The sequence below is a fragment of the Tympanuchus pallidicinctus genome, unplaced genomic scaffold, assembly GCF_026119805.1.
Source record: "Tympanuchus pallidicinctus isolate F22 unplaced genomic scaffold, pur_lepc_1.0 scaffold7, whole genome shotgun sequence".
In the NCBI taxonomy this organism is placed as follows: domain Eukaryota; kingdom Metazoa; phylum Chordata; class Aves; order Galliformes; family Phasianidae; genus Tympanuchus; species Tympanuchus pallidicinctus.
The window spans coordinates 19,324,918-19,338,841 of record NW_026294791.1 but is presented as its reverse complement, the minus strand read 5'-3'; the positions used below and the strand labels follow the sequence as shown (position 1 = coordinate 19,338,841).

Sequence of the window (13,924 nt, the reverse complement as noted above, 5' to 3'; positions counted from 1 at the left end):
TTTCACATGTAAAATCCACTTCCTTTGTATCAGTCTCCAAACTATTCAAATACTCTTCTTCACCAAATCGCTTAACATATGTTGAAGGTTTTCAGTGCTGTTTAAATGCATATTTAAAGCTAAACATAAGTTTATGTACTCTGACATGCATAAAAGCAGGTTACAGGCTGAATTAAGACATATGGGCATGGTCCTGTACCACTAAAGTCACTGGAAGTTTAATTATTGACTTTAGCTGTCACATGTAAGTACTAATGGCTGAAATCTGGGACCTCATTTATAATACAGATACATTAGCCATTGCAAAATAAAAGTTTTAGACAGTTTAGTCTTGTCTGCAATTCCAAAATATATTCTTAAAATGTGACTGTGTCAAAATCAGCACCCAAAATTTTGTATGCAGTTAGGTACCTTCTCTAGTGAGTGTAAGTCTTGAGTATGTGCATGTATTATGCATAATAGGTATAATAATTCTGAGCTGTTTCACTTGTATCATCTCACATATATGTGAATTAACATCCTGGATTCTATGGCGAGGTTAAGCAGATCAGAGTAAAGAATGAGCACTACTTCATCCCTAATCATTTTCCCTAACTGATTCTCCTGTATTAACACTACTTTCACCATAATGTCTACGGTAAAATGGTTTCTTGAAAACTTTTTGTTTATCATATGAAACAAGTTATGAATACTACCTTTTTTCATGGCGTTTAAATCTGTCTTGAAAGACTTGTTTAACTTTTAATGATTTTTCTCCAGAATTGCCTTACCTTTTTTAAACTAAAGCTGATATTTGCTCATGAATGAATGACATCAATTGATATGTACTTTCTTTTCTTTGAGGTGATTGATGTAATTTTGTATTAAAGTGACCTTTTTTAGAAATGTTTTGACTATAACGATTTCCTGTCCTTTTTGCTTAGCAATCAGAACAGCAGAACTAGCATAAACCTGTCTCAGTGGCTTGACGTTAATGCCTGAAGGGAAGTGAGATGCACATGCATGTGCATGTGGAACTGGTGGCAGTGAATACATGTAAGAGCTAGTACTGGTGAAATGTGGAAGTTACCACAGTAACCTGTGAGGTGCTCAGGGTGTGGTAAGAAAGGGAACATGAGCATCACATGAAAATATGGTTAAATGTTATCTTGAATTTGTTTACATTAAATTTTGCAGCAAGAAGTTTAGTTTTCAAGTGAGCTATGCTTCTAACATACTTATGGGCTGATTCTTGTTTTTCTGTAAGGCTGATCGATGATTCTATTGGGAGATCTGGAGAAACTGTGATTGATGCTTACAAATTATGTAGTTATAGAAACATATCTGTATCTCTATGAAAATGATAGCTCCTTATGTGAAAGTACCTCTGTACATGCTTTCCTAATCCTAGATGTATGTGACTTCTTGGAGTTTTGGGGTCAGCATCTTATTAAAGATACTCTAATTCAAAAGGGAGAAGTATGGAGTAAATTTTACCGCAACGATTTTTTTTTTTTTTTTTTTTTCTAACAGCATATGTCAAAACTTCATACCACTCAGTTAAAAACTACTAACAACAACAACAACAGAAAAGTGATTTCCCACAGTTCAGGTCTTAGGTGCTTGGATGACTTACCCCATTTTATCACTCTGGCTGTAGAACGTGTAAGCAATACTCCAGGTTTATTTCCATATGAATACCTTGAATTATTGTATTGATATACGCAGGATACTCAGAGCAAGGAGAACTCATTATGGGGATTCTTTTCTTCTTTTTTTTCCACATTTTTATTTTCTGTTCTCACTGTAGACAAGAAAATAATCTTTAATGTGTAAAGCCAAGTTTATTGTCTCTTGTTTGTAGGAAGAGGGATAGAAAAATTACTTCTCTGATGTTATTTCAACTGTGAAGTGCACTTCTTCATAACAACGCTGTGATCTTAATATTACAGTAAATAAATAAGAAATAAAGCATATAACAGAATTAACAGGATCTGCTTAAAAATAAGGTTGTAATTATAAGCTATCCTACTACCAGGATTTATTTCATAGAGCATATGGCTTCTCTAATTAAGAGGAACACTTTTATTTTTCTATCTTTTAATCTTTTAAGCCGAACGTAATACTTTAAGTTCTTTTCATGTATTACCCAACTTGTCAAATATGCCTGCTTTTGCATGTAATTTATTTCTCTGTTCTACTTCCTCTTGTTAGAGGCTGAATTTTAAAAATAAATAAATAAATAAGACATATAAAAAATTGCTTTAGAAGTTAAGACTGGACTTTCATTTAAAATTCTTCCTTTATTCTATATCTTCAGATTATAATTCAGAAGTTTAGTAATTCCATCTGTTTGAACATGTTCATTTGACCTTTGCCATTTATTTATAATTGCTGTCTCCCATTTCTTTTTTTTTTTTTTTTTAGGATGATGCATTTGTTGTATAATTATTGCTTTCTCAGATACCCTGAATGTAATTTGAATAAAAACATTGCAAATTGCTGTTATTGTTGCAAAAATGTATAACGTGTAATTTGCCCCTTTAGAAAACAACATTCTGTCTTTTGCTCTATTGTCTACATAGTGAGAAAAATCTTGAATTAATTTAAGTAGACTGTCAATCTAGGAGATACATTTTATGAGAAAATAGGTTGAGATTTACTACCTTACTTTGTGAAGTGTATCTACTAGGAGGCCTAAATCTTGCCATGGCTGCTAATCAGCATGAATACTTTGTTTGTAATTTAGGTTGGACATGAGAGAATTCAAGAAGCATTCTTGACAAGTAGATGCAACCTTGGACATAAAGAAGATTCTGGTGCTGACATAAGGTCTTGTGTCATGAAACAAAAAAGTTCTAGCAAATTATAGCAAGCTAAGAGAAGCTAGGCATCTTGCAATGTTCATGCTTCTTCGCTGTAGTGTTTTCCAGCATTGCACATGGACAAGCATCTGGACTTCAGGGCAAGTCCAAAAATAGACGTTGCAACAAACATAGCTCTGGAATAAAAACACCTGAAAATATCTCAGAAGAGCTGGCTATATGTTTTGGTAGGTATTTCTTGAAAATAATCCCATTACATCCTGAGTAGCTGTCTTGAGTTGTCTATAGCTCTTGACCATTCAGGTAGTTTCTGGAGTGCTTATCCCTTATTTCTCTGGGGAAATGAAGTTAGCTGCTACCCAGCAGTTCTCTTGTCCTTCTCTAAGAAGCAATGAGTTGAATAAGTCTTGCGTTCCCTGTCCCCAACCTGCCACCTTGCATTAAGGCAGTTGTTAGTGCACAAGTCATCCCACTATCTTCAGTAGGATTTCTCCTGTAAGTACTATGTACTTTATATTGGAGAGGTGGCTGAATCAGATCTAATATACATACAAGTCAGTTATAATATTTGATATTGTCTCGGATTTACCAGCAGCTGTTTTCTTCCACATAGTGGTGTAACTCGGGATCAACAGAATGACTTATTTTTAAAAAAAGTTTGCTCATGAATCTCTTGTTTGAATTCCAACATCCTTCTTTTTCTAAGGAAAGCACAATAGGAGCAAACGAAAATCCCCAAACATAATCAGTGGGAAAAAAAGTAAAGGAAATTTCAGATCACTAACAAACTGTATTTTCCATGCTATATGTCTTTTTCAGGTGCTAATTTTAGCAAAACGAACTTTACCCAAAATATTGGGTTTTTTTAAATAATAAGTGAGGCATATTTGCAATAAATTCTTTTTAGTAATGAGTCCAGCCTGTCCTCTTTGTCCTTCTGTACATCATTATCAGTACATCGTTCAAGTGATCTTAGTCATCTACTGTAAAGTGAAGTTTTTCTCTATCTCCACTGTTAGAACTGCTTCTGAAGTTTTCTGCTTGCACGTATATGAATATTTATATAGATGATATTTTCAAGATTTCTTGGACCTTAGGTTCTTTACGAAGAATAATATTCGGATTTAAATGAATTAAAACAATTTCCTTGAAATTTATTGTGAAACCTCAACACTGTGTATAAACTAAAGCTTCCACAGAAATGTAGAATTGAGGATGCCCAATTTAGGTGAAGGTGTTAAGGACTGTTCATTCATTTATGTATCTAGTAATATAAGCACACATGTACTCCAGTGTAAAAGTTGTAAGCATGTTATACAAACAGCTAAACTGTAGGTAAAAGCTGATTTAAGAATGAGCTGTTAGCTACTACTTGCCTTCTCAAATTGGAATTTGAAGTTTCATACAAGAGGTCTTCAGCAGAGTCACATGGACTATGAATTTTTTGAATATTCTTTAATTATATCTGTAAAAAGGGAGGGAGTACTGAAGCGTATTCTTTCCAGCGCTTGAGCTGTAGATGTCAGCAACTGAAGATTTAAACCAATATTGTTCTGAGAGCAGAATGTCATGCATTTTGCATTCAAGTCTTGTATCTGACCATATTCCTTTTGTATCTACTCACGCTCTCAGTGAGAAGAGCTGTAACAAATGCTATGCACTAAGATTTGTGGCAATGTGACATACTTGATAAATTATATGTAAAATGCACAGAATTCTACATCTGAATGATGCTTAGGAAGTTACAGTCTAGTCAGGAATATTTTTTTTACTTTCAAAGGAAAGCTTTAGCAAAGGTGCTTTTGGCGTGTTATCCATTCTTTGCTACTACCCAAAACTCCCTCCTGAGGGTCATCTACAAAACCCAAATTTGTGAGTAAGCATGATATAGATTTGCCAAGCTGCTGTCCACAAAGCATGTAACAACCTATTCTGTGAAAGGTGGAGGAAAAAAACAGATGGTTATAGCTTGAACATTTATTAGATTTCAAATATTAATTTGTTTAAAAGGGGATTATGTAGATTAAATAAAGTAATTTAAAATTCATGTGAGACTCGGGAACCATTTCATCTGATCTTTGTGGAATATAACAGAGGTAAAAATTTTGGGTGTGTGTATAAGCATATATACATATATGTGTGTGTGTGTGTGTGTACATATGTGTGTGTTTATATATATATATGCACACATATCAGCAAAATAACTAGTAACATTACAATGGTTGAAATAGATGACTCTCACTAGCATCTCAGGGTCTCTTGTGTGAACTCCCTGAAAAGGAGCCTTTGTTTCCATAGGCAACAGAGTCACTGTGGCACTATGGATCAAACACATCCGGATTTACTTTTATGCCTCTGAGGTAAACAGTTGCCTGCTGCACTACATAAATACTGAAAGGAAAACTCTCCTGGTAAAAGACCTGACCAGCATGAACTGAGGGTAACTATGGGCTGCTGAGAAGAGCCTAGCTCAGGCAGCTCCCTGATAAAAGTACCCTGGGCAAATGCTACATGTGCTGCCATTTTTGCCTTTCTGTCTTTTGTGTGAATTTCACAGCTTAGACTGATTAAAAAATAATAATTTTGTGTGTGTGTGTGTATCTTTCATGTTATCATCTCTGCTTTCCCACTTCCATGGAGAGTATGCTTTGTCTTGTTACAGTGGTGTTGGTGAAAAAATTATCAATATTTTTACTTTTCATGGTTTGAGTTACAGAATCTGAGAACTGCAGCATTACATCTCAGCCATCCCAAACTGTTGTAGAAGCAGCTAAAAGGAGAGTTTCAGAAGAAAAAGGGCAAATCTTGCTTCTGTTTGAAATCATATCCTTACAATTTAATGGTACTGGAAGAAATTCAAGCAACATATTATAAATGAATGCACATGAATAATGACCTTTAAATAAAAGAACTAGATGTCTTGTGATTGTTGTTGTACAAGAAATATGAAGATCACAGAGAAATGTTAGCTACTGACAGGTAATGTTTGATTTTACTGAATTTGCTTATTCATCTGACTAAAAAAGTCATACTATGCAGTCTATTTTATTATTTTTTTAATCTTGCTAATGTTTTTGTTCTCTTGAAGGCAGGCTTTCAGAGGTGCAAAGCACAGGGGCACTGTATGTTGCAGTGGTTCAGTACAAGCAAAGACTGATCCTAAATACACAAAAAATTAGATGTTGAGGTAAGAATTTTATTTACTGATTGATTGAAATTTATTGGTATTCAATAAATACTACTCTCATGGAACTGAAACCACTTTTAATCCAGAAAATGGTAAAAAAATATCAGACTTTTGCCTCTGTTCTATGGAGATTTTTATAAAACTTATTCATCTTGCTTCTAAAAATGCTGTGGTTCTTACTTAAGTAGCTTAATGAGAAGTCAGACATTGACCTTGTACATTGTACACAGAAGTTTGCAGAAGAGTGTCAGCTATAAGAGTTTTCAGAGGCAGGGAAGTTGGGAAGCTCTCCTGTCAAAAGGTTGCTTCCCTCCTAAGGGTGGCGATTGCTCAGATGTGGTACCACAGGTGCTAAAATGGGACTCAGCCTGTCCCTTTATGATTCTAGGCCTCCTTTTGCAGTCTATTTCTGCTAGACTAACTTCTCTTCAGGAATGGGTGCTGGAAGGTGCCCTTCTGTCTTTGACTTTCTCTGTCAAGAGAGGTTAGGCAGTGTGATATTTTTATCTCTGCTGTTCTTGTCACAGACAAAGTCTTGGAATTCATATAAATATTCTGTTTGTTTTTTTTTTTTTCTAATTAAGACTATTGAATAAATTAACTATTAAGAACAAAGCTAGGTGTCATTTTAAGGCAGAAACATGATAATTATGTCACAAAGAGAATGCATTTTTTTGACTTCTGCATCCTAGATCTGTACCACCTTTTCTGGTTAGCATGAAAGCTTTTCAAGGTCAGCAATGCCATATGGGTGATGACAAGCCTCAGGTAGGCTTATATTAAATGTGTCCTCAGTGGTCAGGTTAATCTTTTCATTTGTGATTCCTTTCATAAATGAATGCATGTAAAGACATTGCCTGTGTTAGAGAAGTAATCTTTGAATCTTTAAAAAATCAAGGCAGTCTATTTTTCTAATAAGAGACTATAACCCTTGCATTAAAAGCCATAAAATTCATTATAATAATCTTTTTGTGCTTTATTTATCAAAATGAAAACTCTGGATACACTGCTTCCATGTTGTTTAGATGTAAAAAGTGTAGAAGGATAAATAAAAATGGGGCAGCTTATCTGCACTTTTAAATTTAATCCAAAATTACACACTACATCTGACCCAAATAGGTTAAAAATAATAATAATAATAAAAATCAGATTACTAGTGTCTTGAAAGTGGAGATCACTTCAGAAACTATTGGGGTGAACCCTGTAGTCCTTATATGATGTTGTGAGCTCAGCCTGCTACTTTCACATCATTTTAATAAGAAGCATGAGTGGTATTTGGTGTTATTTTGTAGAGATTTTCAATGGTCAGAGTGCTATTGCCGAAACCATTTTAGCTGCCAGAGAGTCTTGGATTGTTATTCTTTTCTTCTGAAAAACAGAAGTCTGACTTATTCCTTAAGATTTCTGCATTGTAATCATGCAGGAGTCACAGATTTCCCTGTCCATGAAATTGAACATATAAAGCAATCTTTTATCTTTCTAAATATTTTTAGCCTTGTTACTTTACAAAAATAACATTTTTTGCATTTGTTTGATCTATGTGTATGTCTAAATGTCTCTTCTAATAACTTTTGAACTTGATATCTGATGTCAACCAAGTTTGACAGAAGGGCAGAAGTATCAAATATAATTGAGTCCTTGGTAGTATTGTAAAAATAAGACCCGATAAGCACTTTGAAAGAGAGAAAAACAGTAGAGAGAGCTCATGTTTTGTGAAAGGTTATGAATTCACATACCAGAGGAAAAGCTCAACTCAGGGCTTAAATAATGAGGTACAAATCCACAGGAAATCAAGCTGCATTTATTTCAGGCTTCATTGTTTCACTTTTGTTTATAATAACATCTTATGGGATTTAGAGATCAAAAAAATTTAATTTCATGTATTTGTCTTTATTTACTCTATTTAGTTTTTTGCTGTTCAAGCTCACTGATGAGGGATTTTTTTCTTCATTTTTGTCCACATTTAATCAAGCATCAATTTATGAGAGGTGCAAATAGTATTTGATCTTTAATTATTTCAATTCTGATATAGCATGCTCTGAAAGTATTTCTCTACCTTTTTGTGTTTTTGCATTGTAAAGACCATCATATTTGAAAATTGATTGAAAAAATCTGCAATCAATGTGCTGTGGCATGACACTGATTCTGGGTCTTTGTAATAAAGCTGGAGAAATCATTCTGAACCATCTTTTGTTTAGTAGGCATTTTGCTTTCTCTGGGTGTGTGAAGGGATTTTATATCAGTGCTGTTTAAAAGCAATGCTAGAGAGAAATTCCCAGACTTGAGAGCTGTTTGAACATGCAAGAAAAAGCATTTACCTTTTCTAGTCAAATTCTTCTCTTACCAAGGACCATCTTCATGCCCTGTACCCTGCCTACTCTGGGACAAAGCCTACTCTGTGTTCTTGGACTTGATCTTTACTAGTAAGACTGACCTTTAGGAATACTGGATCCAACACTACTTAACATCTTCCTTACTGACCTGAATGATGGGGCAGAGCACATCTTGTGCGGCTTTGCTAAGGACAGGACTGGAAGGAGTGTTGGATACAGGTGGTTGTGCTGTTATTCAGTGTTGACAGAAATCTCAAGACGTGTTCAAAAAATGAAAATTCTAAGTTCTGCACCTGGAGAAGAGTAATCCCATGAGGTGCAACTTTTTGAGGTCCAACCAACTGGAAATCAGCTCTTAGAGTTTATAAATACTGAAGAGAGGATGTAAAGAGAATGGAGCCAGGCTCATTTCAGTAATGATCAATTACAGTGGGACAAGAGGGGAAGGGTGCAGAGTGAAATTCAGAGAACTCATTTTAAAGATAGGGGAAAAAATAAAACCTTCTTTACTGCCAGGACAATGAAATATATGAAGAGGTGTCTTAGGTGTCTTGTGAAGACTCCATCCTTGGAGGTATTTGAAATCTGAATAGACATAGCCCTGAGTAAGCTGCAGTAGCCACTCTATTCTAAGCATGGGGCTGAACTAGATGATCTCCAGAGGTAGACAAACAATTGTGTTTTCAAGTTTATTTGCTGAATTGCTTTGCTTTTGTCAAGAATAAGACATGCAAAATACACTGATGGGCAAATGTTTGTTACAGACCTGCACAACCTTGAGCTAATAAAAGTCGGAATAAAAAAGTTCCTTTGTGCTGGGCACAAGCTGATGGTTAAATTATGCAAGATATTTATTGGGGAGGAATTCCTTACAGGTATGCTCCAATTTTCTTCTTTCAGTTGTGAAATATAAGTTTGCTTTCTGCTTACATCTATTGACAGACACACAAGTCTCTTCTAAACTCACCATACTGAAATTTCGAGTTTCTGCAAGCCATTACAGACTAAATTGTTGTGTTTTTTTTTTGTTGTTGTTTATTTTTTGAAGTGTTTCTTGTCCTAGAGACACTTACAAGAGATTTGTCTTTATAATTTTTAGTCCTTGAATATGGTTATCTTTTCAGCAGCAATGTGTGACTCCCAGCATTCCTTTTCTACTGAAAATATGAATGTAAAACCCTACATTATTTATTCTCTCTGAAGTGAATTACAACCTGCAGTTGCTAAGAGGCAGCGACAAGTTAAAGAGCAATTTAATTGTAGATGTTTTTCTCTTTACTCCTTTAACTCTTTCCTAAGGGATGGATAAATACAACAGGCAGCTGAACAGTAAAGGAGCAATTCTGGAGACAAAGACAAGTGGAGACAAAGTCAGAAGTACTTTGACTCTAAGAGGAGGAAAGTCATAATGTAAGACAATCTCTAGCAAAGCAGATACTTGAAATTACTTTATTCAAGGTTGCTAGTATGACAGAATTTACACTTAAAATATGAAAATTTTGGTATCAACTGGTAATTTTAGCTTAGGGATTTAATTAGCATTAGGGAGAACTTAAAGCAATTGTCCCCTTGTTAATGCGTGAGCAGAAATATCAGCTTCCAATATTGTCCTGTAGTACCTCTGCCAGCTTAAGCCAGAGAACTTTGTGAAGGAAACAAGAATTGGGTTAAAGAAAAATCAAGATAATAGGAAAATACTTCAATAGGTCACGACGTCTGTTCAAATAGTATGGTCTCAGGCAAGCCTGTGATGCTGTAGTTAAATTCTTACTAGTATTCATGTTTGCTTGAGGTTACCACAGACAGTTAGCACCTTCTCTGGATGAGAGCGTACAGAAGAGACTGTTTTTTTGGCTTGCTTCAAACATGTTAATAAACTTACCAGCATGTTTAGAATGAATTAAAAACTTGAACAGTTTGCTTCCTTGGTATTAAAAACTCCTATGGGCTCTTCTATCCAATCGGTTATTTGCACGTCACCAGAGGAACTTTCCATATAGAGTCCCTTACCATGTTGTCCTCAGCAAGGTGGGAGTAACCTGTCTCCTATCAATGAATCTTTACAAGGTGTCTACAATAATTATGTTGTCCACACATTGTAACCACAACTAATGACAACCCTATAATCCTGAACTGTGCAAATTGTAAACTGTAGTGCATTACAGCAGTGTGATCTTTATCTGCTGACTGAAGATACTCTCCTTGATACATAGCATAAGAAGCACCCGAAAGGGTTTAGAGCAAGTTATATTACCACCTTCTCTAAGTTTCACTTTACAAACCAACACAAGACTGAAAGCTCTTTGCATGGATGCTCGCAACTATAGAAGCCCAGAGCATTTGAATAAGGCATGGATAACAATGATGCTATTACTATGGTAGAGAGAGAAGTTGTCTTATTCTTCTGTTATTAGCTCTTGTGAGAATGCCTTATTTTCTATTAACAGCATGAGCAATATTTGTTGTCAAACAGGGATGATTCTTTCTTTTATACACGTATTACATGTCTTATCTCTGAAGGGCACAGGCATTTTTGTATGACACTATGCTATCTTTCTGCAATTCCTGAGGTTAGCAAAGAAATTACAAGGAAGATGTAGCTTAGGCATTTGCAAAATCACAGAGTACTAGGGGTTTGAATGGAGGTCCCTCTGGAGATCTCCGTTCCAACTACCCTGCTAAATGAGGTTCCCTACAGTAGTTTACACAGGATTTGCTCGATCAAGTAGTGCTGTTTTGCTCTTTTTATCTGTTGCAATTTCTACGGGAATAAATAGGAGGCATTACATTTGGAGCTGCCTTCATACTAGTAAGTATCAGGATGTGCACAAAATAATTTTTTTGGATAAATATCTTGCTTTCCGTTGTTCTTTTTCATTTTGTCTCATTTAATTGACTTCTTAAATTTATTTTTTATTCTGTGCACTAAAGAAAGCAGTAAGATGAAAAAATAGTTGATTTAAAAAAAAAAAAATCCCTCATTTTGATTATGAATAACATACGAAGTCATTTATTTTGTCTGAAGTACAAGGTACTTCTGTCCTTGAGTTTGTTCCCTCTACGCAGAAGAGATAACGTTATATACCTAAATGTTGTTAATTTGGACATAAAAATAAACCTAGTTCATTCCTGGAAGTTAGGTGGGCGTGTAAATTTAAGTGTAGCAGAAGATTAGAAAGTTTTCTCTGAGTGGTTGAAGCATATTTATGGAGCCACATGCAGAGATGCTGCTGGGATGACTTTAACTCTCTTATCCTTTCCTCCTGCAGAAAATCCTCAGGAAACCAGATGTTTACAGCCTTCAACTCAGTTTGACCAAAAATGGGAATGGCTCCATCTCTACCTAACTCTGAAGTGTTCAAGATCTAAGTCTTTGTGGCCTTTGCAAGTTGAACAAATTCCATGAGAAGTCTTGTCCTCTGAGTCTGATGTGATTTTTCACTACAATTTTTTTCTTCTTTATTTGGCTTTTTCTCACCCTGCCCTCTATTGGTCACGTAGTTCCACTTGCACTTGTGTCTATGTGGCAAACATAAAACTTCTGGAGTCCTTATGACAGTGTGTATTAAAACAAGTCCATGTGGGATTTAATAATGAAAAACATTGTTATTAACGATGTAAATTATAAACTCCCATTGTGTTCCACTGCTAGCTGCTGAAGACTGTCCACACACAATTGGGTGCCTTCCAAATCTATTACTACTGCTTTTATAGACTGTTCAGGAAGAAGAAATATTTTACTTTTGAATCCAAATCTCCATTCTCCAGTATTCCCAAATGCAAAAAACTTACTTTAGTTTCTTGGTACTTCTACGTCTTAGCTAATTTTTGCCTTTTATGCCTGGAATATTCTACTGTTTTTGTATGTCTTTCTGACAGGATACTTCTTGAGACCCAGACACGATAAGGAATTAATACAGTGTGCATCAGATGTGTAATTCTTTGTTCTGAGTCTTTCTGCATAGTTTGTTTTTCTGTAGGCTGGTCAAATGAACAGTTCTGTTACAGAGAGCAAAGTGAACCTATATAGGTATGTACTCTCTCACACAAGCCAGACTACAGATGGGACTTCCTCCACCAGCAAGTTTTGTTGGTGCTAAACAAATAACCTCCATGCTCCACATTTTGAATTTCCAAAAATTCTGTCTCTACCTGATTTAACATTTATTGATTGAATGGACTGGTTTATTTAAGGACAGGCTGTATTTTAAAATGGGCTCAATCTGAATCCTTGATAATTCTAAGTATAGATTCTCTTCATAATAGAAACACATCAAATTTTTCTATTCCCTGCTGCACATACATAGCTTTCATTCTGAGATATAAATAAATGTACTATGCAGGAAAAACTGTTCCTATTGATGGGCAAGAATATATGCCATTACTTGAAAAAGAGTATTATTGCCTTATTTTTTTCTCAAATACCATAATACTTTACCTTACTTCTCCTTGTACTTGATTTATTTATCTTCAACAGCAATTTTCTGTTCTGAGGGATTATGGTAGTCTAACTTTGCTTTCTTTTCCTTTCTTTTAATGTTACTGTATCATCTCTCTACGATGAAATAAATCGCTCAAAGACTTTTGCTAGATTAACAGTATTTTAAATACCCCACAACTTTTTTTAAAGTCGCTATTATATTTGCAAAAATTTGAAGCATAAATGGGTACTTTTTTCTTTTTTCTATCCAAAACAAAAACAGAATATGAATTTTCCATGCAGCTGATATGATATTTCACGCATATGATTTCAAGTTCAGCTTCTAATAAGTTCATGAACGAGGGTCTCGGAAGAAAAAAAGCTTCAGTTTCAGATACAAGTTGGAACACTTCTTACAAGTGTAAGATAATCATATGTAGTAAATCAGTCATTCCTAAAAAGTAAAAAATTTCAACTTAGGGCTCATTTTGAAAGTCCCTGGTAGTTCGAAGATAATATCCCCTAAATAATAGATGAAATAGATGGACATTATTGTCTTTTTTTTTTTTTTTTTTTTTTTTCCTACAAATAAAGAAACTGAGATGCAGAGGGCATCAAGAATGTCAATTCTTAGAGCTCCTGATCAGTTAGGGATCCACCAGAACACTGTGGAAAACAGTGTTGCCTCTGGGAGAAGAAAGTCAACCAAATATCAATGACTGGCTGATGTGGGAATTCGTAACAGAGCTGGAGAATAACTTGGATAGACTTAGTCTGTCTTGTCTCCAGCTCATTTTCTGGATATAAATGTTACTGGTAAGGACTATAGAAGTGGAAAGAGTAGGTATTTATTTGTTTCAGTTCGGTGTTCTGTGCTTTGGAGATGATTCCTCAACATTTAATTGCAACTAATCTTCCCTAAATGCTAAGTTTAAGACAGAAATTAGTTTAAGTGAGTTGCTTGGTCATGACATACTGTTTTAAGAATTAGTTAATGAAGAATTACATATATTTAAATTGAAATTTTATCCATGAAGACTTCTTTTAAATTTAGAGTGGATTTGATTATAGCTTGAAGTCCCACCAGAATAATACTATCACTATGGGGCTTTTAGGTATAATGCGTGCACCTGATTTGAATTGGGGTTGTTTGGGCTGATCATGGAATTGCTTAGCTGGA

At 35.0% G+C, this 13,924-nt stretch overlaps 1 long non-coding RNA gene across 2 annotated transcripts in view; it reads left to right on the top strand.

The window, feature by feature from the left end:
* LOC128072828 (uncharacterized) overlaps window positions 1-5,776 on the top strand; it is a 93,627-nt gene extending 87,851 nt beyond the window's left edge. Inside the window, exons 2-6 of one of the 2 annotated variants that reach the window (XR_008202456.1) lie at window positions 924-1,035; window positions 2,729-2,811; window positions 2,903-3,031; window positions 5,103-5,164; window positions 5,521-5,776. This is a non-coding gene — a long non-coding RNA (uncharacterized LOC128072828). Of the gene's footprint in view, window positions 1-923; window positions 1,036-2,728; window positions 3,032-5,102; window positions 5,165-5,520 lie in introns of both variants that reach the window. The other variant, XR_008202455.1, reaches the window with a different exon arrangement.
* Window positions 5,777-13,924: the final 8,148 nt, after the last annotated feature.